Here is a 27229-nt window from a genome sequence, read left to right on the forward strand (position 1 = left end):
GGTAACTGAAGGAAAGTTAGGCAAGTCTGGAGTGGGAAAGATCAGAGATAAAACAGAAGTCTATGAGAAAAAAACAGGTGGGTGTAGACAGTTGAAGTAAAAGGTAAGTGAGAAAATAAGAGCAGGTCTAGGACTTAAGAGATGTAGAGTAATTACAGGAGAAATACAGAGGGATAAGCAGGAGATAAGGGATGGGATAAGGATGCCATCTAGTGGGCAGATCTAGTATTGCAGGTAAGTATGTAAGGGAGCTAACTGGTTTAGAACTAGGGAAGGAGTGATTGCTAGTAAAGGGGGTTATTATAAAGTAGAAGAGGTTTGTTGGATACAGGGTAGATAGAAGGGGGGGTAAAGGTTGCTGGCTGTTCAGGCTCGTAGCGGATTTTAGAACCTCTGAAGCAGTAGTAGACAGTAGTCAGCTTTGCAAGCAGGACTTAGACAACCACATACTTTCCTGCTTCCTTGAGAGAGGGTGCAGGGAAAATAAGGCTATTAGATGAGACCGCAGGTATTTCGATAGGGTCCTTTGTCACCAGGTAGGTAGGTTCTTGGAGACTATATCAGGAACAGCGCAATGGGGAGCAGGGTACTTTAGGGAGAAAGAGAGACAAACGTGGAGGAGACAAAAAAAGAGTTTGCACGTAACAGGTAGTTATGACAATTAAACAAACAAAAATGCTTTACATGAAGACACAATTAATAAAGTAACTTATATTTAGGCCCTTATTTTTGAAAGAAGCTAGTGGAATCACTTTTAAGCTAGTAGTACTGTGACATTATAAAATAGTCTAAACTATCATTTAGAGGAACTCTGAATCAGGTTTACTGAAATTGGGAGCAAGCAAAAACAAAAACAAAAGCTTCTAATATCCAAATATAAACTATACCAGGAAAAAGTAAAAAATAACTGGAAAGCTACCTTAGAGAGAAATTACTGTACTACTCTATGCAGGGACAGTGAGTTTACATTGTGGAATACAACACTGAAAAAAAGAAAAATAATACTATCACTTACTAGAGATGCTACACATGGAGGGCTTTCAGCTGCAATTAGAGCAAATATGGCATCCAGGTTTTTTAAAACCTTTGGTGTGTTGTACCTGAGCAATCACTTGGGGGGTGGGGGAAGGGAGAGAAACCTTCAATTGGAATTTAAAGTAGCAGGGGAGAATCAAAGGGACTCTGCTAAACCTAGCTAATTATCAAGGACAGCCAAGGAAATAAGGTAAACATACAGGCACCCTTGTTCAAGGACTGGAAGGTTTCTCCAAGAAAAACTATGTGTAGGAATACACCACAGGTGGAAGTTGTATGCTGCTTACTAGTCTGCAATGGCAGATTTTATTCTCTTTTACATTTGTATTGCCCTTTGCTCATTGTTTGCTGCACACTATGTAGCTAAAGATAAATGCAACTTGAGACTTTGCACCTCTGTTTGGTGTTTAGTGAAGAACAAGTATTGAGGAGGAGGGACTGAAGGCTATGACTATTGTGAGGGGATAAATACCTTCACATATAATAAATTATCAACAGTGAAATGGAATGAAAGGGGTGGGGGTGGGCTAAGAGGAAGAAGGTTTGCAGCTATTGCTCCTGGGGTGTGCACTCTAGCTGACTGTAACAGATTTTAACAAGGCATAACAGTAGTTACAAAAGCTGGCACCTACACTACACAAGCGGCAACAACAAGGTTCCTGGAGTTAAACCAGGGGCTGCAGTCTATTTTTGGATGATTGCTGGTTAGAGTTTTCTTTGCTTTTAGCTGGAGTGAGAGGATTCCTTGCTCACACAAGTGGGGGGGGGGGGGAGACCCATAGCGATCAGGTCCTCAGTGGCTACTACACAAGCGGCAACAGCAAGGTTCCTGGAGTTAAACCAGGGGCTGCAGTCTATTCTTGTTTGATTGCTGGTTAGAGTTTTCTTTGCTTTTTAGCTGGAGTGAGAGGATTCCTTGCTCACACAAGTGGGGGGGGGGGGCCCAAAGCGATCAGGTCCTCAGTGGCTTAGAGGTGCTGCACCTGGAGGGCTTTCAGCTGCAATTTTATATATATATATATATATATATATATAACATATTTGTTTATATTTATTTATTTATTTCTTGACCGGGAATGTCCGACTGGACGCAGGTCCATTTTCAGCAGAGGCCCGGGGAGAAAAGCTCCACAAATTAAAATATTACAGACATAGTTACAGATGAAGAATCCTAGCAATTAAAATATTACAAACATAGTTACAGTTGAAGAACACACACACGCACACACACACACACACACACACACACACACACACACACACACACACACACACACACATCAATATATGTATGTATATGTTTTGGTGTGTACGTATGCATGTATGTGTTTGCATGTATATATATGTAATAAGGCAAACAAAGAAGATTTGTGCATGTTTGTATCATGCACACCACTAAGTGCCTATTGCACTTATAAAGTGGGTGTCTGTATGTTTTCAGTCTGAATTTTACATTTAGTACTTTATATATAACAATTTTATGTTCTGTAGAGTATTTTAATGTAAAGTAGTTCTTCTGCCTATCGTAACTAATTGGTGACTGCTCAGGGTTATTTATTTATTTTATTTTACATTTGTTTACCAGGAGTGTCCACTGGGCCAGAATGAGCCCATTTTCAGTGGAGGCCTGGGGAGAGAAGCTCCAAGAAGACATAAGTACAACCCAGAGTAAAACTGACATTAATACAACATACAGTTAAGTTACAAATTGGAGTAAAACTACTATTAGCTACAGCAAATTAATATTACTTATCTATACAATGAAGACATTTAGCAATCATAAATGTATCATAACATTGCATGAAATATAAGTACAGAAGAAGTGATGGATGACTATGAATATTTCAGTGGGCAATGTGTAGTAGAATAGTGTTAACAAGTGGTAGCAAGGCGGTGATTGAGAGATAAGTCAGAGGGGAGAAAAGAAAAGAGGAGGGTTATTGTGTGGATGGTACGAAAGATGGATAGTGAAGGGAGTGAGAGAGCAACAGATGTGGAGAATCAGGTTGTATGGGGTGTGGAACAGGAACATTGCCAGTGGGCAGTTAGATAAAGATGTAGGGTGTTTTTGAAGGAGATAACATCATTGGTGGCTTTGAGTGCTGGTGGGAGAGAGTTATATTTTTTAAATGTGTGGTATAATGGTTTAAAATTTTCATGGTAGTTATTTAAAGGTTCTGCTGGAAAACTGTTTCTTGTTATTGCACAGTCCAGTTTATATAAACAAATGCTAATGCTACTGAGTACCTCAGCTGAATTCTGTCCAAAGAATGAGTCCACATGATAAGATTAACATATCAGTACAGCACAGAGTTTTGTAAACACCTGTATTGCTTTTCAGGTAACACAGCCTTAGAAGTACTTGCAAGAGTAGTCATTCTTATAGCACCTCCAAGAACTGAAGGACACATTTATGCAAGGAATAATCCCCCCCCCCCCCCCATTATTTTTTCATTTGGTTTAGATGATGGTGTGCTTTTTGCATGCTAAAAATATTCACAAGGATAATCATTTTGGTGACAACTCCCAAGGACTGAAAAAAAATTTGTGAGTAATGCTCTCTCACCTTCACCATTTTTTTATGTTGATTTAGATAGTATACTTGTTGGCCTTTATTTAATTGGGTTTCTGTGTTAAATTTTGTGTGTTTTATTTCTGTTTTAATATGCATTTGTAGTCATGCAGTGTGGCTTATGTGTGTGTGCGTGTGTGTGTGTGTGTGTGTGTGTGTGTGTGTGTGTGTGTGTGTATCTGTCTGTCTGTTCAATCCTGCCACTGTGTTTTTTTTTGGGATTCTCATATGATTTACCTGTTATAGGTTCATAGGTTCATAGGTAGGTACTAGGCTATTGGCCCAAGGGCCTATGCAAGCCTAGCCAAAAATGCACCCTGGCTTTCGCCACCCAAGAAAGTTATTTTCCTGTGCCCCTGTCTAGCAGAACCACAGAAGTGATCCCCGGGGTGAATTTCCTATTACCCATCCAATCATCAAGATTTTTCTTGAAGAGTGCTAATAAGGAGCTCTGTTTGACATAGATAGGTAGTCTGTTCCAGAGTATGGGAAGTCTCTGGGACAGGAATTTATCCCTCCAGCATGTTCTGTTTATTGTGGTGACAAGGTTTAGGTCCCTAGAGCGTGTAGCTCGGAGGGATTGGGATTTCTTTAAGTGGAGTATGTCCAACAGCTCTGGGTTTGACATAGCTTTGTATGTTAGGCAGAGATCGCCTCTGAGTAGGCGATATGCGATGGAGTAAAGCTGGAGTTTTTTGAGACGGTCTGTGTAAGGCATCTGTTTGAGGCCAGTAATCCTCTTTGTGAGGTATTTTTGCGGCCTTTCCAGTTGTTGTAGATGTCTTGTGAGGTACATACCAAAAGGGGCGTTGTACTCTATAATGAGTCTAATGAGTAGAGGGGAACAATGACCTCTTTTTTTCTGGATGAGAAACCTTTTGTGATGAGGTGTGCCACGTAGAAGGATTTCCTGACCACTTTAGCGATGTGATTATCAAAGGAGAGACTACTGTCCACCTGTGTCCCAAGGTCTCTTATCACACTTTCGGTGTTAAGTAGACTACCGCCTATGTGGTAGTTCATGGGTACAAAATTTTTACCAAAGGGGATGACAATGCACTTTTTGGCATTGAGCTTGAGACCATGTCTTTGACACCAGGCATCTGTCTCAGTGAGGCCCTTTTGTAGGATGTCCACATCGTTAGGAGTTTCAATTATGGCTCCTAGTTTGCAGTCATCTGCGAATTTAGTCAGCCAAAGACCTTCTGTGTTAGCCTGTACATCAGAGAAATAGATACCAAACAGGAGAGGACCCATGACTGAACCCTGTGGTACTCCACTTGTCACTGGTCTGAAGTCTGATTTGGAGTCTGCTACTTTCACAGTGTGGGTTCTTTCAGTAAGCCAGTTGGCAACCCATCTTGTGACATAGGGATTTATACCTAGTTTAGTGAGTTTATCTATAATTCCAGAGTGGGGGATGGTGTCGAATGCCTTGGCGAGATCTAGATAGGCTGTGTGAACCACCTTACCCTCATCCATGGCCTTGGTGACTACTTCAAAGAAGTCTGTCAGATTTAGGAGACATGATCTGCCTTTTACAAACCCAAACTGTGTGGGGTCCAGGGTTTGGAGATCTCCAATGTCTTTGTTTATGAGTTCCATGATGATACGTTCCATGGCCTTGCAGATGAGGCTCGTCAGGCTAATGGGGCGGTAGTTCCCGGGGTCTGTTGTGGCCCCCCCCCCTTTGTGGAGTGGGATAACTGTCACGGTGCGCCATTCAATGGGCACAAAGCCTGAGGTGAGGCAATGATTGAACATGGTATTTAGGTGGGGTGCCAGTTCATTCTGTAGTTCATGTAGAAGGCAGCCTGGAATGTTGTCAGGTCCCATGGATGCTGTGTTCTTGGCTTTGGAGAGTGAAGTTTTTACCTGTGCAGCCGTGATTACAGGAACTTTGCATTCTTCCGGTATAAAGATGGGCCCTTCAGGGGGTGAGAGGGGGGTAAAGTTAGCACTGAACCTATCTGCCAGGATGTTGGCAATATCAGTTGGTTCTGTATATTTAGTGTCATTGTGCTGTAACTCAGAGCAGATCTGAGTGTTGCCATTGAGATTTTTAGCATAGCTATAGAATGCTTTGTGGTTGTCTTTAGAATCAGTGGCAATTTTGTTTTCATAACTAGCTTTGGAGGATTTTATGAGGGATCTCAGCTTCTTACTGAGGCTGACCAGGGAGTTCCTCCAATCGTGGGATTTTACTCTTTTTTTGCAACAGTTTCTTTCTTCTGTTGTAAAGTTTGTTTATGGCAGAAGACCACCAGATTGGCTTCCTTTTTTTGGAGAATAGCATCAACACTGCCTGTCAAATTCTTTCTATGGCACTGGTGTGGGTGTTTTTGTGTGTAATTTGATTCATAGGTTAGAATTGGTGCTTTTTGTTGCTTTGGTGACTTTTTTATTTTATGTTATTCACTTCCTGTCTCTTTCTATGGCACTTTGTTTTTGTTTGTGGAGTTTAAGTTTTCACTTTCATCACAGTATTATTTACTATTATTATTATATAAGTATCTTTAATTTGTGCCACAGTCTAGATTCCTCTTTTGTTCTATTTTTCATCTTGTTGTTGTTGTTATTATTATTATTTGTATGCAGGTTTAGTAAGGCATAGTAAGGGGTGCATATTTCAGATGCTTATTTTTTTAATTGCTTTACTTTTTTTGAGTATTGCTGTGTTGGGTTAGTTATTCCTTACTTAGACAGTGGCACCTTGTAGGATTTTGAAGTCTGTGAGAGAGTTAAGATCTGTTTGTGAACTAGGTCTTTTGGCTAAAATTAAGAGTAATGTGTGGTCCACGTGGCCTGTACTAGCTTTTCCCATGCTTGGCACACATTTGATGCATAGGTAGCTAGCAATTTGATTGGTCAATTTCCCATGCCCATTCATGTTTATATGAGTGTGAGGTTAGGTGTGCGTGCGTGTTTGCGTGTGTGTGTGTGTGTGTGTGTGTGTGTGTGTGCGTGTGTTTGCATATTTTTGTCTATATGTGTGTTATACATACATATATACATATTTATATATATCCATCCAGCCTCAACCCCTTTTGCACATGGGGTCAGGGTGTCACTTCAACAGTGACAGTCATCTCGATCCATGGTTTACACCACTGGGTGGCTAGCCATAATGCAGTAGTTCTTTCTTACCACTCACTCACATGCACACTCTTACCTACAGCCATTTTAGAGTGTCCAATCCACCTACTGCATGTCTTTGGAATGTGGGAGGAAACTGGAGCACCTGGATGAAAGCCACGTGACCATAGGGAGGACATGCAGACTCTACACCGAAGGCACCCCAGCCGAGAATCAAACCGGAGGACCTCTTGCTGTGAGGAGACAATGCTGACTACTGCACCACTGTGGCCAGCCTAAAATATATATATCTGTGACATGCTCGAAGTATCAAAACTTCCAATGGCTGTCATATACTTAGAACTGTTTGAGTCACAAAGATTCATATACACAATACATTTGAGTCACAAAAATGTAAAGAAAAATAAAATGTGTTTTTTTTTCAGGAGAGCTTACACCTTCCTTGCTAATTATATATACCAACTCCAAGACTGCAATATAGGGGTTTTTTGGTTGAATTGTGAATTGAATGACTGATTTTCATGATTCACAATGTGTCAAATGGTAAATGTTTTGGGATCAGACTTAGTGTGAGATTGTCAGACAGTGGAGTTTAATGAGTTGTCATGTTCTTCCACTGTTGTTTAATCTCAGAGTTGTAGCAGAGGGTGTGAGTGTGCTATGTTTTAGTATAGGTTGACTTTTTCTGTAGTTGACAGCGCTTGCCAATGATCTCTGTGTCATTGAAATTGCTGTCAATGATTTCAGTCAGTAAGATTCACTTTCAACTTTTACAAGTTCACTCATACAGAGAGATAGATGTGTGTGTGTGTGTGTGTGTGTGTGTGTGTGTTCAATTCTAACAACTGTGGATTTTTTTCTGGAGTTTTTAACAGTTTGGGTTTAAACTGACAATTTTTTTCCACACAACAGTGTACATTTTTCATGAAGAATGTGAAATAATTTATGTTTAACCACAGAAAGATTTAGAACATAATGTGTGGACAATATTATATTTTTATGCTTTGTCATGCAGAGGAGTAGTACTGGATGATAAAAAAGTAAGCATATTTTTCAGCTTGGAGAGAATTCATAATGTAATTAAAACTTTGCAGTTTAGGTGGTAAGACATGGTTTTTGCTGCTACTTTAAGCAGCACTGTAATTAATAATAGAATAGTTACAGCACTGCAACTATTAATAGATTAAGTTGTGTTATATGAAACATTTACCAAGTGTTTTATCCTTGTATCATACATAGTTAAGTTTTTTTTTTGTTGGATTGTCGTAAACATATATGCACTAATTGTATCAGAAGATGTTTTATTTTGCAAGTATCACCAATCTGAAATAAAACTTGTTAATTTAAGCATTAAAACTACATTTGTGTTTCAGCTTTATAACCATTTCATTTTTTAACCAATTGTTTTTCCTTTTTTTGTTGTTCTAATTATAGATGGGCTAAGGCTTTCTGATGCTGTAGCTGTGGAGGCTTCTGTTAAGGTCTTGGAAAATAGTGTCAGCCACATGGGTCAACATTGTGTCAGTGATTTAGCAGCATTATTTTCACCCACTGAGAGAAATTATTCAAGCCTTTTCATCTGGTATGAATGTTGGATATACGATGGCCCTAATTAAACCAGACATGTGGGACCCCTGGATGGGTATGTAGATTATTTGTAAACTCTATAAAGTGATTTTTAGTCTGGTACATTAGCTGCTGTTTTCATTCTGTATGAAAATGTTTTTTTTCTTTTCTTTTTGGCCTTTGCTGATACACCTTGAAATGTGTTCATTCTCATTTTTCTCAAGTGACTTGGCCCTCGTATGAGAGAAAAATACTATATTGGTAATATGTTCCATTGTTATACTGTACTACTCTTACTGTGAAGTAGGAGTGCAGCACACTTTTATACACTTTAATTTTATAGTTCATAGGTCACTTCTTTGGAGAACAGAATGTTTTTCATCATCCATACATCAATTTACAACTTTCCTTGGTTATTCTTCAGGTAATGTTTGTCCTTTCAGCAAATCCAGCCATTCTTGAGGCACATGGTATGCCTGTTGAGCATGCTGTTTGTTTAATTTGCCAGTTTGCTAGAAGCAGATTTGAAGGCTATAGCTACATTGAGCAAAGTGCTTGAAATGGTATTCCAATACTTGGCTATGGTTTTCTCTCTGCTTTGTATGTAAGTTTATAGTCCTAATTTTAACAGCATGCTGTCTTTGTTTTTGTATCTTATTCTGTAAGGTGTCACGTCATACAGTTCTTAAAATAACATTGAATACCTTTATGCCAGTTATTAAATAATTGGAGGCTAAACAAATTGTAGCATTTCTTTTCTGTGGAAGATTTGTGCCATAACAAAGCTTTTCAGAACTTTTTTTGTCGCATTGATATGGGATATTATTGTGACTATTTATTGTAAATGACTTGGTGGGTCAGTTCTTGTGTGTGTGTGTGTGTGTGTGTGTGAGAGAGAGAGCTCTTTCCTGTGATTATTCTTTTAATGTTTTTGCAATGGCTGGAGTGATTCCTTATTGCAAGTGGAACAATTTATGGTTTGTGTGTTTTAAATCTGTTGCAAGGTAGTTGTGTAATTTGCAAATTGCATTCTCAAAAGCTTAGTTAAACAATGCTGTCTTTGCTAGATACCTCTTTTTTCCTAGTTTACTAACATGCAACTTAATTCTAACTGCATTGTAATTGCCTTTTAAATGTATGATGTACCTTTTTTTTTAACCTTGTTCAAACAAAATGTTGTGTGTCTTGTTAATGTATGGATGTAGGTATGCATGTACTTGTTTGTTTGTTGGTCACTTAATCAACAGCAATGTAATAATAATGTACAAATACCAGCAATGTGGGCATTACTGTAGAGCATCAAAGTGCCCTGAGGCATTGCATTGAGAGGCTTGTTGCCATTGCAGGCAATATTTTTGATCAACAGTGTAGAGAGAAGGTGTATGGGTGATTTATGCTAAAGAAGACATGTGTAAACTTTGACAGCCTCTGTATGCGATTCCATTAAACAGAATTAATTATCTGCCTCTTTTGTTAGTGAGAATATTAGTTTGTAGTGGCATACCTGCATCACATGAGTTAGGAAAGTATATGGGCCCTAATTATGAGAAGATGATGGGAGCACTTTTCATGACCAAGGTGTTTTGCTGACGAGCTGTTGTTGACTCGCACATCCTTGATTCATACTGTTTGTGCCCCCCCCCACACACACACACACACATTTTGCTGATATGCAGTCACTGTTATCCAGCTGTTTCTAAAACTATAATATTTGAAATATCCCACGATAAATAAATAAGGAATATGACTTCTATTTCTAAAGACTACCAAGAGACAAGCAAAAACACCTTTAAAATAAAACACAGCAGCTTGCAGCTTCAGGCCTCCAAATACTACTGGGTAGTCTTTTGTTTCCCTATAATGCACAGCCTTTTGGGCATTATTGCTTATATTTATTGCAAAGCTTGAATATAAAGAATATGTACAATTTGATATTCTACTGTGGACATGTATATTGCAGAAAAAGGGAAGTAGCCCTTATAGTTAGTAAAAGGGTATCAAAGTCAGTGCATAGTTACCACACAAAACGATAGAATAGTCTTAATCAGACTAGAAGGTAAGCCATTCAACATTACAGTGGTACAGGTTTGTGCTCAATGTACAGATACTGAAGAGGAGGATGACAACCAGTTTTATGACCATCTGCATCATCTTTTGGACATAACACCCCAAAAAATATTATATAGAATATGACTGCATGGTGCACAGGGATGGAGTCCTGTCTACATCCCATTTGAACTGGGTTTGAATAACAGATCCGGCATTGAAGGAACCTGGCAGGGAGGGGGAGGAGTGAAGACACATGGCCTTCTTGCCTATCTTGATGAGGGGAGTAGAAAGGGAAAAGTGCACTTGCAAGCACACAAGGTGGTACAGTTCCCCTTGTGTAGACTGGGGAAAACATCACTAAGTGTTTCAGGGGGAAGAGCTGAACTGCTTAGAAGGAACTTTCCTTGCCAAAATGAGGGGCTGGTCTCCATAATCAGACCATTGTACATTTCCTCCCTGGTGCTTGTTCCTGGTGGGTATGGGAGAAGGGCTTACCAGCAAAATCTTGTACCACCTAGATGATGGCCATTCCTCGTTGAACCTTGGACCAGTGTTGGGGAATGAACGGGCTGATAGGTTGGTAAGGAATGATGATTGACAGACAGCAACAGCAGAAAGTGTAAAAAAAGATATTGTATTTGTCATACATGATAGGAATGTTAAGACTAGTAGTCAAAATAGAACTGGAGTAACAAGCACGTTTGAGCTTGGAATACAAAATGAAGCTGTACATAGACTAGTAAAACTCTGCCAACATAATTCACTGTTCACAGCAGACACTTGCAAAGACCTAAGAGAGAGCTTTCCACTTGGTTAACAACAGACGGCCAATCCCTAAGTTACATTAACTAGACACTTTGCAGTCAGAAATACAAGATTTCTGTATAGTTAGCAAAAATAAGATCTAGAACTGGCTGTGGTTTAGACCATCGGGTTCATATTGCAACATTTAGAAGTAAGTTAAAGAAAATGGGAAAACCATCTAGCCCAGTGAGATACGAGCTCAGCAATATTATAAGTGAATATGTAGTGGAGATGAAGTTATAGATTTAAGGAATTACACCTAGTGGATATTGGCAGTGTCACTGTTGCAAGAGGTGGCATACACACTCATCTTTCGTGCAGAAGGCTGTGGCTTCTTTTCTCATACCAGGTAGATGGACTGCTGATAACAGCTCATCAGCAAAACACCTTGGTCATGAAAATTGCTCCCATCATCTTCACATAAGGGGAGTGCTGCACTTCTGAGTGTCTCATCCACTGGATGAAACATTAAACTGAGATCCCATTTCAGGTGGATATAAAAGATTCCATGGCACCTATCGAAGAGAGTGTGGGAGGCTTCCCTGATTTCCTGGCCAAATTTCCCCAGTAGTATTAATACCATCTTGGGTCTCTCCTAAAAAGTGGTCACTAGCCTAGTGAGACTAACAGTTCAACAAAGGATGGATAAATAAGTAAATAAATAAATAGAGCACCTGAAGATCTATTGACAAAAGTGAATGAGATTGTATAGAAAGTTGCATCAAAAATATTCCAAGTAGAAAGAAGATTAAGAAAGCAAAATAGCTGTCTATGGAGGCTTTAGATTTGCCTGAGGAAAGAAGGAGAGCAAACAGCAATGCAAATAAGAAAAATGTATAAAACTGAATGCCAAGTTTCATATAATAGTAAACTGAGGTAAGGAGATGTATTTAAATTAGTAGCTGAAAGAATTTGAAGAATGCAATAGGTTGGGAAAGACAAGAAATCTGTTCGAGAAGATTAGTGTAATTAAGAGAAACTTCCAGGTAAAAATGGGCATGATAAAAGACAAAGGTCAGAGGGAACTAACAGAAGCAGTAGATGTTAAGAATTGGTGTCAGGAAAATAGAGAAATACATATGAAGTTCCCTAACATCATTGATATGAATGAAATTAAATGGATCCTAGGATGGGATAGAATGCCAGTTGGATTGTTTAAAATCCTGTAAAATGATGCTGTTATAGTGCTCCTTGGAATATGATAGCAACTTTGGAAAAAATAACCCATTGGCTATTAGATTGGAAAGGGCTCATTTATATTCCAGTTCCAAAAAAGGTAAAGCATGCTCAAATTGTCAAACAGTTGCATTCATAGCTCTCAACTGTATAGATTTTCACAGAATGTCCAAATTTTTGCCTCATATTTTTGATCTAATCCTCATAAAATTTGTGGTTTGATGGCAAATAAATATGGATTGAAGAAGTCACTAAATAATGGCATACATTTGAGTTTCAGACTTAATATCTTTCAGGAAATGTGTGCTAGTACAAATCCTGATAATGAAGCAACTTTCTAAATTTATAAGAGCAATATTTAAAATCTGTCCCTGTTTTTTGGCCTTTGCCCCCCCCCCCCATTATTTTAGACTTTGTCCAGATTTCTTGCACTAAGAGGTTGAGAGGTGTGGCTGCATTTGTTTCCTGTGAAGGCAAGGTAATCCTCAAAATCCTGGCATTTAGACTGTAGTAATATATGGACTGAGAACTGGTACATGTGCAAGCTGATTTTAGAAGAGGCGGTTTTGCTAGAGATCAAATTCTCAGCATCTGCTAGATAATAAAGAAAACAAAGGATTTCCAGAAAAAAATAATTACTTCTGTTTTATTGACTACTCTAAAGCCTTTGATTGTGTTTACCATAGCAAATTGGACAGCAAACTGTGAAAAGTCCTTAGAGAAATTCAGACACTGGATAACCATATTTGTCTCATGAGGAATCTATATGCAGAAAAAGAAACAACAGAACTAAAAATGGAATAATTGACCAGTTCAAAACTGAGAAATGAATGCCACTAGGCTGTAAACTGTTACCTTATTTATTCACTTTATGTATATGTCGTTAAAAATGCTGGTTTTGCTGAATCAGGTGCTGAAATCAAAACTGCTAGGAGAAATATTAACAGCTTCAGATATGCAGATGATAACCACTGTCATAGATGAGAGCAGGGAAGAGTTCAAGAGTCTGTTGATGAAAGTGAAAGTAGAAAGCACAAACGTTGATTTGTTGTTCACCATCAAATATATATATATATATATATATATATATATACATATATATATATATATATATATATATAATTATTCATCTAGTCATATCAGTTATCTGCATGTAGATGGGGAAGACATGGAGACAGTGACAGACTGGGTACAAAGTGTATGGGTGCAAAGATATCTGCAAATGCTGATTGCAGACATGAAATTAGAAGATGATGACAAATTTGGATCATAACATTGTCAACAAGGCCTATATAGTCAAAGCTATGCTTTTCCTAATAGTTACACCTGACTGCGAGATTTGGAATATAAGTAAGGCTATGCAGTGGAAAATCAATGTTTCTGAACTATGTTTCTATGGAAGAAAGGAAGACTTTTGAGAATTCAGTGGTCTACAGAAGATCAAATCAGTCAATACTTCTTGGCTAGTCAAGTATATCCTTTGTTTTTTCACCACTTTTCTCTGTATAAATGAAGAAAGCTTACAGTTGCTGATATGAGCTAAAGCTGTGATTTTTTCTTTGTAGCACAGAGTTACTTTTCTTTTAAAATCACTGTAACTGATGTTGAATTCCCTAAAACATAATTGTGTTCTATTTACCGGCTGTGTGTTCTGCTAACAAGGCATACACACCATAACCAAATAAATGTATTTTTTTTCTGCTCTGCTAATTACTTTATTGTAAGTTTAATTGCATATATCTACATCCTGCCTGTTCTACACCACTACTTAACTATATTACTTACTAAAATAACTTTGTATATATTTCTTGCCTTCCTCTGTTTCCTCTCTGTTCTAACCATCTCTCCTGTCTCTTCGGTCTCCTTTTGTAATTATTTATATCTGTTTAGCTATGTATCCTGTACTTTGAATTTAATTCCACCATCTCATTCTCTATAAGGGTTAATTTGCCTACTTAAACTGCCCTTTGCTTCAAATAAACAACACATCACCTAGTACAGCTACCCAAGGCTCCCGAACTGCTGCTACAGAGAAAACTTCCTAACAGATGGGAATCCTGCAGATACCACATCGGAGTAACAAATAAAGTATGTCTTAGCTATGTATTCTTACTGTTAAATTCCTCTGCAGCTCTGCTTAAATAAATGGCTCTTGCAAATCACCATTACCTGCAGCTGCTCTCCCCATTACTCCAACAGCTCTCTTGACCACCTTCTAGCCTTGAGACTGTCTCTTAGAGTTAGCCGTCTTCTGAACTTTCGTTTATTGTATTTACAGTAAGTATAACTTCTCCCCTCACTCCCATCTGTTTTATATACTAGAATTACTGACCTTCGTGTTCTACAATCACCTAAACTATACTTAGCATATTTAAAAATTTACCTTAAGCCTAATTTTCTGTAGTACACAGTATATTTATGTTCCATTTTCTATCTCTTAAAGTCTCAAAGAATCACTGTTACAGGCTACCTTAAAATCACTGCTTGTTTCTTTCAAGCATCTCCAAACATGAGTGGATCACTGTTAATATGTAAACTTCTTCACAAACTAAAAGCTTCATTTTCCTCCTGTGATAATCTCCCATCAGAATACTTAAAACTTGCTGCTGAATCTATTGCTTATCCTGTCAGCATACTTATCAATCGATCCTTCAGTGAATCCCAAGTTCCAAACCTTTGGAAGAAATCTATAATAACCCCTCTTCACAAAAGCGGTAAATCAAATGAACTAACAAACTACAGACCTATCTCTATATTATCCTCTCTATCAAAACTGCTTGAAAAGTATATGCACTTGCAATTACTAAACTACCTTATCCACAACAACCTTCTTACACCCACTTAACATGGATTTAGGCCTGCACACAGCACAACAACCACCCTCATCTCCCTTACTGATATAGTAAACAACGCTAGGGACTCCGGACAGTTACCCACGTAATACTACTAGATCTGTCAAAGGCCTTTGATACAGTATCACATGACAAACATCTGCAGCAACCTTCTTCAATAAGATGTTCACAACCCTACCAACAATGGTTTAACAGCTGTATAACCAATAGACAACAATGTATTAAATGGCAAGGTTACCTATCACAGTACCAGACAAGCAAAACAGGAGTCTCACAGGGGTCTATACTTGAACCCTCTTGTTCAATATCTTCATCAATAACCTACACACCTCCTCCGTGCATAGCACATTAGTCCAGTATGCCAACGATTCCACCATCATCTCCTCATCTAACAACATACCAGATGTTCTGAAAATAACACAAAATGCCTTTACCTCAATAGAATCTTGGCTAAATGAAGCACAATTACTTCTTAACCCCAACAAAACAAAACTTCTACTTTTTACTCCCAAAACATTCTCATCTGAATTTAAAATTTACTCCAAAAACAAAACAGAGGTTGAACCTGTAACACATGCTAAGCTGCTAGGTATCACCACAGACAATAAACTCCCATTTGAAGAACACATACACAGTGCTATTAAAAAAGAAAAACACTTCAAACTTGGGACACTGTACAGACACAAAAACTTCATGGTTCCTTCTACCAAAAAAATATTAGCCAATACCTACTTGATCCCCTCTCTATTATATGGAGCTCCTATTTTCGCCAACCTGCACTTGTCCCTAAAAATAAACTTCAGTCCTGCTACTGCATCACCAAATTTGCACAGGCTTATCATACTGCTCCCACCACTGCAAAGCTCTTACAGAGCTAAACTGGCTTGAATTCTCACACCATCATGACTATCTGCAGCTGTCTATGGCATATAAAATAATATACAAACCAGATTCCTGTCCCCACCCTAAAATCTATTCTGTATAGCTACATTCCTACCAGAACTCTCCGTTCATTAGACAAAACAACTAAGTGTACACAAACCTAATAGAAGACACAGCCATTGTCTTTATTTCTGTGCTATAGCTAAACTATAGAACGCTTTACCAGCACAAATTACTAGTATAGATAATTCCAAGAAATTCAAGATTACACTAAAAAAATACCTTCTTAACTCACACACCTGCCTATGCTCTAAAACAAATATATAGCCCACACCTCTCCCGCTTAACCTCTCATAATCATCTTTCTCCCAAACATTCATTCTGTCATCCACTTATGCCCCTTTTCTTTGTTATTACTCGCTCGCCTACAACTACCTCATACATACTTCTTATCCCTCGCTACGCCCCCACTACCTCTTATCTTAAAATCCCTCTTCCCCATTTGTCCTTCTTTCCTGCTTACTTACTGCTTAACTCATCTCTCAAACATCCAAAGTCTTATCCTTATTTTCTCCTCTAACCCCCCACCTCATTACCACTATTAATGTCCTTCAATATAAACCTCCAATTACTGTAAAACATTTATTACATTACTTATTCTTGAATCTGCTTATAATCTACCAGTGAATGTATCTTTTACATACGTCTTTCATTTATATTTTGGTAAACAGATCACAACTCTTACTGTAAGTGCTATTTCAGCACCTCCATTGTAACTCATGTACAAGTTATTGTAACAATTTTTTGCAATTCTACATACATTTTACTTTATGTACATGTAATTTATTTTTACTATGTTAAAAGTTATTATTAAAGATTACTCGAGCTTCTCTCCCCGGGCCTCCACTGAATATGGGTTTTTGACCCAGTCAGACTTTCCACGTCACCAAATGTCAATAAATAATTAAAGTAAATAAACACATACACAGTTCACTGTAAAATTCAGTAGAGAAGACACTGATACTGAGAAAGAGTGGAGGCAAAAGAAGGGGAAAAAGAGGCTGAAGTTGATAGCATTACTGAAGTAATGAATATGAATTTGCAAGAATTTAAAGAAAGCAGTTCTTGACAGATAGATCTGTTGTGCTAAAGTCCTCGAGTGCACACCAAGTCAGACAAGTGTAAATGACTAAACAACAGGTTGATTACATCATCCAAACATTAATAAGCAAACCAAACCAGATCGTTAATCCCTGTAGACTATAATGGGAAAAAAGTTCCTCTAATGGAAAACAGGCTCTGTAGACTGCAGTGTTAAAACGCAAGGTAAAATACACAGTAAACAAAAAAGAAAAAAAAAACAACTAAACTTTCAAAAACATGACATACAATTAAACAAAACTTCAAAAATAGTAACAGATACTAATATAACATAAAAGTATGTACCATTAAAACACAGTGTAAAATACACAGTAAACAAAAAAGAAAAAAAAAACAACTAAACTTTCAAAAACATGACATACAGTTAAACAAAACTTCAAAAGTAGTAATAGATCCTAATTTAACATAAAAGTATGTACCATTTACTTCCCTGAGTAAAAACAATGGGCTTACCAAACCCAGAAAAAAGCTAAACTGCAAAGTACTGAGAGATAAAAAAGATACTCCCACCTAAACAAAGCATATAAAATCACATAGCTAAGATCATTAATTCTAATTCACTAATGGAAATATAAAAACAATTTCAGCAATCAGCCAGGATGACAACAACAACCAACATAACACCAACACAGCAGAGTAGTAATGAAAACAAACAACTATACACAACATGTCACCATAAAAAATTACATGTGACTACTAAACTAATAATCTCTGCAAATGCATGAAGAAATATTGCAATATGTGACAAAATACAGGGATGAATACAATCAAGGAAAAGAGCTGAGAAACAAAACAGGAAAACATATACATCATTCAAAATGGCAAAGTATTGAAAAATAAAAACAAAGAAAAATAATAACAGTAAAAAAAAAACTGATAATCCTACAGATGAGAAAGAAAAAATGCACCAAGCCATGAATGCATGATAATTCAAAACTGCAGCATTAAAAGTGGTGCCTCAGACTCTAGGGTACGATAGTTATAGATTTAGTACATGTAAATAACAGCAATGATGGAGGGACAAATCCCTCAATTAGAAAAGGCAATCTCTCACTAAAAGGCATTGCATTCCGAACCCTTTTGATGTCTTGGGGAATGCACAGTGGAGCATGGGATACAAAAAAAAACAAAAACCTAACCCCATCTTATGGCTGTCTAAATGATGTTCTGTCTTGCTTGGCTGTCACCATCATATTTTCAAAACGAATCTGCCAATTGACAGAGAATGGAGCTGAAGGTTTTCATTTATCAGGCAGAAAAATCTAAAAAAAAATGTAATCCTTCTGAAAAAAACAGATCAATGCATTTATAATTATCATCAAAGTCATCTTTTAAAGTTGGATTGGGATTGTTCCTTTCTGAATTCAACAGGTAGTAATTTTAACAGGCTGGGACAGGGTTTAAGAATCCATTTTCTTCAATGGCAGTTGTGAAATGGAGTATAGTAAGGGAGATAATTTCCTCACTGGGTCTCTAGTAGTACATAAGATGAGGTTTCCAGTGGTAGTGTGGAGTACAGCTGGGATACCTTCTTTGAAAGTAAGTTTGAAAAGAAGTGAGAAGACTAGGTACGTAGTTATTATAGTCACAAGGAGACCGTTAACTTTTTCTAGGCATAAGCAGTGATGAGTTCTGGAATCAGACATCTGTATATTTTATTTACTGTAGATTGAATAAGGAGGTGTTTGAGGAGAAATTAGGGACAAGTTGGGAGGGAATACTCCAGTTTTGGGAGTAGAACATGTTCAGCTGTAGGATAACTTGATTCTGGAGTGTGGTGGTTACTTTCTCTGTAGAAGAGTTTGACTTGTGAAGGGACTTTTTCGCTTTATGTTCTGAGTGCTGTTGGAAGGATAGAGCTAGGTCTAAATAGGTCTATAAAAAGACTGCAGTACCTATGTTGGTAGATCTGTGAACTACAGTAGCCATGGTGGGTCTGTTGTGCTAAATTGGAATTATTTCTTTAGCTTTAGGTTATAGTTTTTTTTGTACTGCAGTAGGAGATCTGTCATGGCCTAGAAGAAGAATATAATCTGTGTACATTGTACTATTGAGTGAGGGAAGGTCAAAATAGAGGTTATTTAAGTACAGAGAAAAAAGATAGGTCCTAACACAGAGCCCTGAGAGACACCAAAAGTTAAATAAGCTGTATATGAGATGTAGCTACCAATGACAACTTGGAAGGCTCTGTTATAAAGATAACTTGTAAACCAGTTTAACTCCTGAGCCAAAGTTTAAGACTTTGAGATTTTAATGAAGGTGCCATGGTTGACTGTACTAAAGGCAGGTGTTAATATATGAAGAAGCCAGCAGTAAGGAGTCCATTATTCATGTTGTTATAAACTATGTCTGTTATTTTGTAGAGTGTAGCTTTTGTGCTAAATCCTGCCTTAAAGCCTTTTTGGTGATATGTGAGGCTACCATATTGATTAATATGCTCATTAAGTTGGGTGTAAACAAGTTTTTCAAAGAATTCTGTAAGTGGGCAAAGGTTAGATGTAAGGCCAAATTTTTGATGGGCTAGGGGATTCTGTACTTTTGGTATGATAATGAAGGGATGCTTGAAATGGGGTTGGTGGGTACCTTATGTGAAGGAGAGGTTAAAGATATGGGCCAAAGTTTTGGCTATAGGGGAGCAACTATTTTTAATAAGGGTGGATGAAGTATGGTAGTTTTGGAAGATAAATTCTTGTTAATTTTAGAGATAGTTTTAAACTGAAATGAGGGTGTGTAATTGAGAATTGAGTAAATTAGACTAGATTGTCAGAGTTCTGATTGTTTTATGTGTTTATCACCATAAAGAAGTCTTTATTATTCCTTTGGAGAAAAGTGAGGTGGATGTTGGAGAATCAGTGATAGACCCTGTACATTTTTAATAGCTTTCCAGAAGAGGCAAAGGAAGGTTGCCAGTGTTGGTTATTTCTAAGAAAGGTAACTGGCAAATTTGGTGGCTACTCCACTGTTATTATAGGTTCATAGGTATATACAAGGATAATGACCACAAGGGTCTTTTCAAGCCTACCCATGCATATCAAATGTATCCAGCACATTTGGTGCCCTAGAGGTTATTTTTAGGAGTATGTGCAAGTAAGCTAGGGCATGTGTGTATACAGCAGAGACACAGGTGACAGACCAGTGATGAATTTTCCATTTTCCATCCACTGGTCCAAGTTGTGCTTGAATAGTGTTAGGGAAGAACTTTGTTTCATGTGGATGGGAAGCCAGATCTAGAGAATGAGTTTTCTGTAAGACTCACACCTGTCCTCCTGTGTATCATATTTATGTTTATGTCGCAAGAATGGTTTAAGTCCCTGGATCAGCTAGTTCTGATTTTATTTGATTTGCAGATATGCATGCAGTCCATCAGAGTGGGAGCCCGGAATGCTTTGTATGCCAGACTTAGATCACCCCTTAATAGTCTTTAAGAGACCGAGTACATGGATAAGACTTTGAGGCGATCAGCATAGGACATGTTATTAATGCCCTGTATTCTTTTTGTGAGGAACTTGTGTGGATGTTCCAGTTGTTGCATGTACCTGGACATGTACATACTGAAGGGGGCATTGTACTCAATAATTAAAAATATATATACTTCCCACTGCTAAGGCTGTTGTATGCAGAAAAATCAAGTGAAGTTGAATCAAACAACACCTCCACACCTAAATTAATAGACAATCTGAAGGTTTACCAAAAGTGCGTATCGTACTACAAACTTCAAGGGACTTTTTACCAGCTTTTTATTTCTCATTGGAGAGAACAGTTTTTAAAGTATATTGATTAAAGTATTATAGTTTTAATGCGTTTACACATTGAACGGCTTTTGCTGTTCCATTCTTGTGTACGTTTAATTTAGCCGTGGAGTTGTTGTTTGATTCAACTTCTACTTGTACTCAATGACTTCCTTGGTCCTAGATGCCATACCCCTTTTTATAACCTGAGCAACATAGAATGATTTCCTTACTACCTTAGACACATTTTTTAAACAAGAAACATTTTTATTAAATTATTATGTATGACATAGGCAATCATACATTTATATAAATGAAAATTAACCATAAAACAATAAATTAGAATAAACTGCAACCAAGAACCACTCTGGCAAAGGAAGGATCCACAAATGACCTCCAATCAATAGCGTAAAAAGAACTTCTTTAATAAATTCCACTTCAAACGATAAAAACAGCAGAGTTCTCATCCAAAAGAAACAACACAGTAAAGTTAAGCTAAAGTTTTAAATTTTACTAAAAATTGTACCAGTGCTGGTCTGTCATTTAGGACCTCTCTATTTCTTTCTCTTTGCCTATATTCTGATATCAATCTTGATAGGGAAGGCAATTGGGTCTATATTACCTAATCAAAATGGCTAAACATCAAACACCATTTCATCGACCAATAAACATCGAACTACCATTTATGCGAATGTCCAATTCAGTGATTTTTGCTTGACCAACCAGAAACGACACACCACTACAAACATTGCAAAGTGGGAGGCTTCGCCCCCCCCCCCCCAACTAAATATACCAACTCTGAATTCACACTACAGTGGGGAAGAGGGCAAATTCACAATGGCCAAATTATTTTTTTTCCCTAGGAAAAAAATCGCTTTATTGGACGTTCGCATAAATGGTAGTTCGATATTTAGTGATCAATGAAATGGCGTTCGATGTTCAGCAATTTTGATAAGGTAATATAGACCCAAGGCAATCTCTGTCCTGCAGTCCAAATAAGTTTTAGGCATCTTCCCATCTCTAGCTATTTCCTCCCAATACATCGGTTCTTTTGCCAGTTTTCTCCAATAAATTCCAGCCCCCTCTTGCCTGTTGTCTGTATCCCTAATTGCAGTCATCCCTATTGGCACAATCTTCATTCTCCATTCCCTTGTTGGCTTAGTTCTTAGAATACTTTCTGTTAATTTATGAATATAATATTCTGTATGATTATTGTTATTCTCCTTAAAGGTATGCATCCAAAATTCCAGTCTCTGCATGTTTCTTGAGTTACCCCCTGTTTCATCATCATCTCTTTCCACTTTGAATTATCATTTTTTGCCTGTGCTATGTATAGCCTTAATTGTGTTGCTCCTGAAATACCCCTTTAAATTGGGTAATCCAAATCCATCCTGTTCTATTGGAAGAATAAGTTTATGCCACTTTACACGTGCTGTCTTCCCCTCCCAGATAAAATCCTTCAGCTTGTTATTAATTGCTATCTACAGCTTCTCCTCTGGTTTATAAAAATATGCCTGACGTGTATAAAACTAAAGGGACTAAAAATATAATAGCTGCTTGTATCTTACTAACAATGTCCATATAACAGAGCTTCCATTTTATCAGTTTTTGTATTATCTTTTGGTTAGTCTCTTCCCACATATCCTTAGTTGCCACACCAGAATCATTTTAATCTATAGTCCTAAATACTTCATTTTATCATGTCCCCATAAGTGTGGATATTGTTGAACCAATTCGTATGTGGGTACATAATTTACCGCTATTGCCGTTATTTTAGCTTCATTTATTTTGTATCCTGAAAATATTTGAAACTGTCTCAATATGTTCTACAGCATTGTAATGATCCTTTCTGGTTTTGTCAGGTGTAAAATAATGTTGTCTGCAAATAGAGCCAGCTTTCTTGATTACAAAAACAATTATATCCTTGAATTTCTGAGCCCCTTATTTTCTTTGACAATGGTTCTAAATATAATGCAAGTAACGTAGAGGAGAGAAGACACCCCTGCTTGGTTCCTCTGCTCAAGCAGAGATTTTCAGAGAGGACAAGCGAGCAGTTCCAAATAACAGACACGCTGAGTCAGTAAAATCAAATTTATTAAAGATTCCACAAAGCTTTCAGGAAAAAAATCCCTTCTTCAGTGTGTATACCAGCTTTAAAACCAAAACTTAATTTAAATAATTCAAGGAAATGACACAATCCAATCCAATAAAGGCATAGTGAAGAGCCAAATGTTAAGAGCCTGTCATCTTAATACAGACAATGCTCAATGTACTAACCAAATAGAAGGAATGATTGATGAGTTTAAAGAGCAAGGGTGTGATATGGGGCTGTTGCAACAAATGAAAAGTGATGTTATGAGTATGAGGCAAGATAACGCCAAACCATACTTTTCAGTTCATTGTATTGATGGAGATAGCCTTATTGGAGCCAGAAAGAAAAAGGAAAATCTAAAGTATGTCACTATGTATAATAGAAGATTTAATGGAGTAAAACATATTATAGAGAAGAACTGGGACATTCTAATGGCTATGCCCGAAGTTAAAAAGATTGTAGGTGATAAACCTTATTTTACATACGGCAATTGCTCAAACTTAAAAACTCATTTATAGATATAAAGATGTAAGGAGCCATACCTCACAGTAAAGATGTAATAAGAAGGGTACATTTCCCTGTTTTAGTTGTACATGTTGTAAAAACTTGGGGCAAGTTATATTTTCACACAGCCCTTTACTGACAAAGAGTTTGTGTTCAATGGATATGCTGCATGTAATACTAGTGTTATTATATACTTAGCAAGGTGCACAAAATGTTCTGCTTTTTATATAGCTAAGTGTAATAGGAAACTTAAGGACAGGATAATTGAGCACAAGTCTGAAATACGAAGGAATATGAATGCAAATGCTCTGGCCAGACATTGGAGAAGAGGCTGAGAGCATAATTTTCTTTATAGGGTAATGAATGTTAAGTTCAGGAATGGGAGGGGTGGTGATCTGAATAACACTCTGGATGTCTGTGAATATGAGTGGATTACGCGATTAGGTGCAGATCATAAACTTGGTCTAAATACAGCTGTTAGTATTAAGCCTATATTAAAGAAAAGGCAAACTTATCTTAAAATGTTTTTAAAAGGTTTCTAGATCTGTTAGAGTATTATTTTGTAAATGGATTTATAAATATAATCTGCATGAGAATTCTTTTTATGTACTTTTATGTATGCTGCAGAGTGACTAAGTTTTAATTGATTCATTTGATATGTTTTCTGATTGGGTTGTGTCATTTCCTTGAATTATTTAAATGAAGCTTTGATTTTAAAGCTGGTGTACACACTGAAGAAGGGATTTGTAGATTCTTTAATAAATTTGATCTTACTGACTCAGCGTGACCGTTATTTGGAACTGCTCACTTGTTGTTTGGACTTTCCTCTGCATTCCAACAGTTTACCTCTGTGTTGGTCCTATTTTGGCTTTTACTGATTACTAGAGAGGACCCCACCCACTTTAATTTTCACCTCTGATCCCTCATATGTCCTCCTAATCAACCTTATAATTTTATCAGTGAATGCAGATGCTCCCATTGTCCTACGCATAAAGTCCCAGCTTACTCTGTCAAATGCTTTCTCTGCTTTAAGAGCCATCAACAGCAGTGATATTTTCTTACATACTTCTTCCCTGTAGACCAGCATTTTTCTGTTAATGTTGCCAAATGTTTGCCTCCCCTCCCCAAAACCACACTGATCCATATCTATCAGTTTAGGCATCACTTTTGCCATTCTTTTAGCCATTATAGATATAAACACTTTATAGTCATGGTTTAGTATTGAAATGGGTCTGTATGAAGCTGAATCTGATGGATCTTTGTATTACAGCTACCACCACTTTTTCCGGGATGTTGCTGTGTCTCCTCTTCTTAAGGTAGTGTTAAACAAAATCTTCCAGATCTTTATCTGTTTTTTCCCTCCTAGCTTCCAAACTTCCACAGGAATACAGTCTATTCCTGGAGACTATCCTGTAGATGGGTTATACATCACCATTTTTATCTCATCACCTCCTGTCCTAACTGTTAGTAATTGAGCCTCCTGTACATCTAACCTTGGCATATTTAATTCTTCTTAAACATTTCCGTTTGTACCTTTTCTTGATTTGCATTTTTCTCTGCTTTGTACAGACTTTCATAGCATTTCCAAAATATTTCTAATACTTCTGCAGGTTCTAATACTTCTATAGGATCCCATGTTTTCTTCCTTGTTATAGGCTCCCTAAGCATGGTGACAGACCTTTCTACTTTCTGTTGCCTGAGTCATGCTAAAAGTTTTTGTTCTGTAGAGTTATTATCAAAAAACAAGTTGCTTAACAACATTCTTTCTAAACTCATACATATTATCGAGGTAATCCCTTATTTTCTGTTTTGCATTCTTCACTTGTTCTTCTTCTTGTTTTATGTGAGATTCCCCCTAGTTTGCAATACTTTAACATTTGTTAGCCCCTCTAAATGATTGTTATTACTTCTTAACCATATCTCCCTTTCTTTTATTTCCACCCTATTTTTAAACTCCACTTTAATTTTATCCCACTCCCTAGCTATATTTTCAGAAGAAATTTCTGTCTTCTGTAATAGCTGCTTAATAATTGTCACTACCCGTTCCTTAATAACTTAGACACATCCAGGTTGCTGTCTACATTCAGGGTAATGAGCAGTATGAAAGTGAAGTAGTTTTTGTAGCATGTGGATGTGAATTCTAAGCTGTCTATGAGCAAGATAGGTACAGGCAACTGCTGTATATTGAAGGAATGTTTATGAACAGGGGAAGGGGGTAAACTGACAGCAATAAACAGGGGTGGAAAGATATCTGATACTGAGGCACAGCAGGAGTGTAGAGTTCATTTTGAAGGCAGATAGTGTAAGAGAGGTAATGATAGTTAAGTGCTGAGCTGATGACTAGAGTAACTGTATCCTTAAGTTCAACCTTATACTAGAAACATTCACAAATGAGCTTCTATTGTGCTAAAATCTGGCTAAAGTGTTGTCTTTCTACTGTTAATGTCTGACAAATGTTTGATTTATACTGTTTTTTTGCTCTAGGATTCAGTGAAAGCACCTAACGTTTTGCTTTACGAACTGCACAGCTACAGCTAGTAAGTTTTTAGTGTGTTGCCATCTGGTTAAGTGTTTTTTTTTCTGCTGCTAATTTCTAGCATATATATTAGCATGTTTCTGTAATAGGGTTCAGTTGTAGTACCTGATTTAATTTTTTTTGAACAGCACAGTTACTGGTTAGCGTAGTCATAAGACAGTTCTCTTTGTGAAAAGAATTGGGTCATGGCCTAGTTTTTCATATTTGTTAAAATTCCACTGATTATTTTAAAGTGCTTAAATGTCACATTTACAGACTGTATATTGAGTAGCAAAAAGTGGGAAATCATTGAGATAGGTGGTGGTCTACCTGTCCATCTAAAATCTGGAAACCTCCATCTCAGTAATCTGAATACCAATACATATCTATTGTTATCTGTTTTATTTTACATCTGCCCTTCTAAATTCTGGGAGCCTCCATTTTAGTAATCCCTAACTTGTATACCTAGACATATCTCCTGTTAGCTGCCTTATTTTCCAGTTCAAAGGCTGTAAAGCACAAATGTACAACTGTAACATATAGTGCATTACTTATGTTGGCCAAACGCTACTTGATGCAGCAGGGCATAGGTGAATAGTACTTTATCTTTCCAGTAAACCACCAAACAATCCTAATTATTTTAATCTGTTTCTCTTCCAGTGTACTGAGTACATAGAATCCCCTGATGATTCCTACCGCAAAAGTTAAGACAATCTCACAGCCAAGGTAACTTCTGTGGCTGTTTTACTCCAGTTGCAAAGCACAAAAGGAGAAATAGTTACAGTTAAAACCTACGTAAGGCAGTTTCCAAGAATCAAATTAAACTACTGATATAGTTTGTTTCCCTCATTTCTGCTTCAGTATGTTCTGTACTGTAGTGTTGAATCTGCTAAAGTGACACCCCCACCTCCACCTACACCCACAGCCTTATACTACTTAAAGTGAACCTAAATTAACACTTTAGTATACACTAGAACCTCTGTAAGTTGACCACCCAAGGGACTGTAACAAAGTAGTCAACATATGGAGGTTGTCAACATAAGGAACTAGGCCTGCTGTACTGATATGTACATGTACTTCACTTTTTTGTACAGCTTTTAATAGAGAATGTCATACGAAATCATACATAATCAAAACACAGTAAAATCATACATACCGTATCATACAAAATCAGTACCTTTACTGTCTTCTCATGGT

At 37.3% G+C, this 27229-nt stretch overlaps 1 protein-coding gene across 1 annotated transcript in view; it reads left to right on the forward strand.

The window, feature by feature from the left end:
- DYRK2 (dual specificity tyrosine phosphorylation regulated kinase 2) overlaps positions 1-27229 on the forward strand; it is a 678008-nt gene that overhangs the window by 245780 nt on the left and 404999 nt on the right. The window contains exon 2 of the mRNA XM_044088051.1: positions 8138-8345. The gene's annotated coding sequence lies outside the window, so the exon portion shown is untranslated. The remainder of the gene's footprint in view (positions 1-8137; positions 8346-27229) is intronic.

The sequence above is a fragment of the Protopterus annectens genome, chromosome 11.part0 (genome assembly GCF_019279795.1).
Source record: "Protopterus annectens isolate FY-2018-M chromosome 11.part0, PAN1.0, whole genome shotgun sequence".
NCBI lineage: Eukaryota > Metazoa > Chordata > Ceratodontiformes > Protopteridae > Protopterus > Protopterus annectens.